Here is a 6,166-nt window from a genome sequence, read left to right as displayed (position 1 = left end):
GTTTGTTCTTGATTGTTCTATGATTATGATTTTGATCTTAACTATCTTTTTGTTTCTCTTTAGTTTTTTATGTTGCTTTTGGTTCTATATGTTCTTAATTTAATCTTTTGTGTCTTTGTCGGTGGTAGAGATTAGAGATGTTCGTGTTATATGAAGAAGATAATGTAATAAAAAAAAAATATGGATCATGTTGTATTTTATGGTTTTATGAATTGTGAATCAAAAGATTTGAGAAAAATATGAGATGTCTAACAAATGATGAATGGATGTATGAAGTTTTTGAAATTGTGAAATTTCTTTTTGACTATTGATCTGAAAGAGACTAGATTTGATCTTTAATTTACAGGTGATATGTAGAAATTTTTATCAAAATATTGAGAATCTCAAGCTTGGTGACTCCTTAGCTTTCATTGACAAGATTCATTTTCACTTACTTAAATCTTCCCATTTAATCATACCGATGAATCATTCAACTACTTTTATAGTTAGAAGATTGGTTGTCTCCTAGGTAAGTTTGGTATGGAGTTTATTGAACGTTTGTCAATTTGTTTTGAACTTAAATTGGTTGGTTTTTTTTTAGTTTGTGGATGTGTTTTTTAGAGGTTGTGGTGATTAGTAGCAGCTCGACTGCATCTGTTGCGGATAAGCTGGAGGAGGTCTGTTATAAATAGTGGTGGGGATGAAGTGAGGAGATTTGCACTTAAAGAAGCAAAACAATCAAAGGATGGAGGGACAAGGAAATTGAATCCTTCGAATATGAAGTTAAGGTTATATTCATTGCAGCCTCATGATGTCCAAAATATTAAATACATTTATCTTTTATAGATTTAAAGTAATGCTATCTCTTATTTCTAACTTGAATTAGAAAGTAAAAGAAGAGACTACGAATGTTGTTCAACACCTTCATAGAGTTGAACATGACGTGGAACCCTTTGATCTATGATGCAAGGAATGATTTTGACTAAAAAAGAAATGGTTTATACTTGCTTTACTTAAACTAAAAGTAGCTTGTTATGTTAGTTTGATTTAGAGAGGAATAATTCATCATTTCTCATTTCAGGAAGAAGTTGTTCTTAAAAGATGTTGGCTTGCTTGCTACTGGGGACTAGCTGCAAAATATGGTAAATCAGATGGCATGCCTTTTTCTTTTGTTACTTTGAATTCTACATAGTTTTCTCTTTCTCATTTGCTAATGTTCTTAGTTGAATCTAGCAGAAATAAAATATTGTTTGTAGAATGATTGAAGTCATATCGGGTTGAAAGCTAAGCGATTGTGTAGATAGCCAGACGATCGGGTAGAAAGATAAGCGATCGTTGAAGGATGAAGACTGTGAAGGCATTTATGATTTCTTATTTAAGTCTTATATTAGGATCTTGTTTCATGTACTATTGTAGAATGTATATATAAACACAATATTATGATTCCATTTTGCATATACATATGTACAAGAGAAATATTATAGTTTATAAAAGAATATTAATTTTATTTATTTGTTGGCGTAAGAGAAAATATTTATTCACATGACCCATAATGTCAGTTTTTGATTATTTCGTGTCATAAAAAGATGGACAATTTAATAAAAATAAATTTTGTAAAAATAGACAAAAAAAAGGCTTTAATGTCGATTTTAAACCGACATCGAAGCCCAAGCAACATTAAAGGGCTTTAATAACACTCACAAAGATGCCGGTTTTAAACCGGCATTAATGGCCAAAATTCTTCTAGTGTATCAGTGATATAAATTGAAATCTTTCTATCTATTCTATCAGTTATAGAAACTGACATCTTTTTTTATTAGTAATAGAAATAATATCTTTCTATCAGTTCTATCAGTGATACAAACTGATATTTATTTGTATCAAAGTTTATATATCACACGTAGGAAGCTTGACTGGAATTTTTTTGACTTAAAAAGAGAGACAAAGGTTGACTTAGAGAAAGGCCAAGTGAGAGGATTAGAAGCTACTATTAAAAAGAATGATTGAGAGTGGGTTTTTGGTCTTTTTGGTTCAATAGGATTGAAAATGTATTAGCCCTCTTCCTATTCACAAATAACTAAAAATATAAGAATTGATAACATGTAACTGATACATGGAGTTTCTTTCTATTGGTTTCATTCGGTTCTATCACTGATAGAACATTTTCAATTTCTATTAGTTATAAACACTGATAGAAAGATATCAATGTGTATCAATTCAATTCTATAGGATTTAATTTGGAAAAAATATACACCACATATTTCAATTCAAAGATGTCAATATGATAACTTTGGTAGACACTAATATAAATATCATTTATATTTATAGCATGACTTCCATTTCTTCACGGTTTTCTATCATTTCTTCTATCCTTACAAAGACTCTTAAGTGAGTTGAGATGAGATAACCGTCAATCCCTTAAGCTTGAGAGGAGTTGATATGTTATGAAGAAGTTAAACATAATCCGACTTGTATTTCATTCCAAAAGTTAGCTTGAACTACAAGAAAACAAAAAATATCCTGATACGACAAGTATTTGTAGAGTTTAATGTTCGAAGCAAACGTGAGAGTTTGAGATAATTCTTATGCTTGTGATCAAATAAACCTGAGCATGCACAATGAGGACATGGATATATGACTACTCGTCGAGAGGTGTAGTGCTTGAGGTTATGATCCTAAACATGAAAACTTCTTTTTAAGTATCAAAGAATTGAGATATTCTCCTAACAATTCCATTCTTATCATTCATTCTACACATACTACTCTGTGTTTATCCGCCTTTATTTCATCTCTTCTCTTGAAAATTATAGTTGCTATTTTAAATCACTTTTATAATGAAGTCTTAATACATAGTTTTTCTCTCATTTTTATGATTTTACCTTACAAACTTGATTTAGAAAACTTCACTGTCACGACTTTTAATAAAAATTTCCTTGTATTTGATCTCGATTCTTGCCAAGACTACTTAGGATTGATAATTTTTAGTTTGATAATTGCTCTGATACCAATTGCTCAATGCTAATCGCAAAGAGAATTAGGATCGATAGATTACAAGAAGGAATCAATCGGAATATTAGGAGCTTAGTGTTTTAGAGCTCGATAATATTTCATGATGTGCTTTTGCATTACAACTTGGAAGTCTATTTATAGACCCCGGATTTCAAACATAATTGAAATTTGAAAAATTAAAGGATAAGATCAAATTAGACAAGACAGGACCCCTTATCTGATAAAATTTTAAGAAGAAGATAAGATCGAATTAGACAGGATAGGCCCCTTATCTGATAAGATTCTTGTTCATCCTAAAATACTGAAAGCTAAATTAATTTATACAAATGAGAAAATAAATGATGGATAAGAATCCATCATCATACAACTATGGTGTGGAAATTTTCTTCCACCTAATAAAGAACTACAATTTCATAACTTTAATTATTATACATCTTTACTAACTACCATATTTATTACATACATATTAATTATTAACATTATTTATTATCTTTAACTAAGAAGATATATGTCTTATTAAGACGAAGATATATATCTTATTAAGACTTTGTCCGCCATTGTTCCATGGAGAAATCGAAGATTTTTTCCATATTTGTTGTCTTTCTTGCAAGTAGTAAATCATGTATCTATTAATTGTATTTCCTACGACGGATTACTGACCGACTAAAGAACTCATCGCGCTTCATCATTGCGACTTACGGCAAGGACCATCAAACCTAGTCGAACACTCTATGAAATACATAATTCCATTTTAGCTCTTGAACTTGGTCTTTATTGGTGCTTGTTGTCTTCAATTTTTTTCTGGATTTCTGGATGACAGAACAATATTTACAAAGTAAACTAGAATTTTTACAAAAGTTTACTCATCAATTACACTAGAAATGAGAATGTACATTTTTCTAATAATATATATATATATATAAAAGAATATGTACAGAAAGCAAATATAGTAATTTTGAATAGACATCTTCTTTCAGAAGACTCTATACTGAACCTACTTTTCTTTTTGAAACTGGTTTTTGGATTCGGAACTCACATAGGCTATGAGTCGAGAAATGGATCGTTTAGATCATATTTTGGATCTACTTGTTCTTCGTCTTCCTGTATGGAAGAAGATGCTGACTTTGAAGATGAAGAAGCATTTACTGCCGTTGCTAATAATCTCTGGAAATCTACATCAGTTGTGGCCTGAGCGAGTGTTGCAAGAAGTTTTGATTTGTCATTTAAGAACTCGGCGTTCTTCCTTTGATCAATGTCTTGTAGATATCTGTTCTTTGCGAACCATTCCTTTATGTGTTTAATGGTGACATGTTGAAAATTGTACTTTTTCAAAAGTTTCTTTTGGAAAAGGAGGATCAATGATTTCTTCTAATTTAAAAACTTGGCTTGCAATTGAAGAAAGCATTATGTTGGAATAGTTATTTTGAACTTGGATACTTTTTATTTCCTTATTTGTAGAAGCCTTATGCTCTTTTGATTCTTTGATGATTTGAAAGGGTTTTGCAATAACATTCTCGTTATAAAAACTTTTGAACTCAACATCTTCCATTGGTGGAAAATCAGCTTTGATTTCACCTCTTTGAGTTTTCCATGATTCTTTTTCTTTGATAGTACAAAGATGGTCAAATTATTTTATTTGGTTAAACCATCTAAAAAATGAAATATGTTCTTGAAGTATTTCAAGGGTTTTGAAATACTCTTCTCTGAACAGCTTCCTTTATGTTTCAAAGTAGTTTTTGTAAAAAGCAATTCTTTCAATACGGTTTTCTTTAGGCCTTCTGAACGGATTCTTTGTCAAGCTCAAACTTTGATTATGAAATAATTACATTTAATTGAGAACTAATATCCATTTCTGTTTGGGTTGGAGAGTTGGAAGGTTTTCTTCATAAAAAATATTTGATATTCCTTGATCTATTTTGACAGATCTAATTTTGAGATTAGGAATCGACTCACTTCTACTAGAGGTACTTGGTCTTAAACTCATGAAGTTTGTAGAATTCATGTTTTCTTTAACAATAGGGAACTTAGGTGATTCGTTTTCAAATTTGATTTCTACTTTCCCATCATGATGCTCAATGATATGGGAAAGTAATTCTTTTTCTTTCTTTTGAGGGATAAGCGTTGTCTAAAACCCAATGGAGATTTTTTGTAACTTCGTCCCAAGAAAAGAGTTTTGGGACACTAACAGATGATTTATTGAGATTTGTTTCTATCTACATAGTTTTTCCTTTAGTTGAAGACAATAAAGCTTTTGAATGCATGATAGTAGTCAAAACTTTATAAGTAACTTTGTAAACAAGGGTTAATTTTTTAACTCCTTCAGAACTTAATCCTTGACTAGTAGTATCTAAGCTCAAGGTTTTGAGAATATGTGGATCATCAAGGGACACCATAAAATTTGGAAAACAATTAAAATATACAGGGCCATTGACCAAATTTGATTCAATTATTCCTAATAACGAATTTGAAAAATCCTTGTGACGTTTATTGTGTAAAATTGCTAAGACTGGTTTATCCTGTCCAGATCTAAATATTGGAATTAAAGCTACTTGGACAGCTCCTATATGAAGAAATGAAAATTCTTTTTGATGCTTTTCAATATCATTTCTTGAAAATAACTGTATGGAATCAATTTTCCCATAAACTGGAATTCTTCTTTCAACAATTTTCACACAAAGATTTTTTTTTGAAATCGAAAGTATTTTGAAAATAAATTGTTTTTGAATCAAGTTTGGGAATTCCCGAATTGAGAAAATCATTTTCTATTTTTGCAATACAAATTGATTCATTTGTCACATCACTTTCACTATAAGAAGTAGTATGTTGCTCTTCAATTTCTTTTGAGTAAGATCTTTTGAAGAAAATTTAGAGGATAAAAATTTCTTCCAAAAATTAGACATTTGAAAATTTTAAATTCTCATACAATAAATACTTATTTTTCAAAATTTTATTAAATCTAAGAAGTACTTTGTTTAAGGTATTTTAGTAGACTCACTAGTCAACCTAAATCCCAGGGCAGGTTTATTGCTCCACTTATTGCATTACCTATAATCAAAGTTTTTCGCCCACACTGACACTTGTACAAATCATCATTTGAATTAATATTGCTTGTCAAATGTTCATGAAATTACTTTTCACCAATTTCTACATCATCTTTGGATACATAATTCTAGGGACA

Source organism: Cucumis melo, chromosome 6 (assembly GCF_025177605.1).
Source record: "Cucumis melo cultivar AY chromosome 6, USDA_Cmelo_AY_1.0, whole genome shotgun sequence".
Classification (NCBI taxonomy): domain Eukaryota; kingdom Viridiplantae; phylum Streptophyta; class Magnoliopsida; order Cucurbitales; family Cucurbitaceae; genus Cucumis; species Cucumis melo.
The sequence above is the reverse complement of the archived record's forward strand: the minus strand, read 5'-3'. Positions refer to the sequence as shown.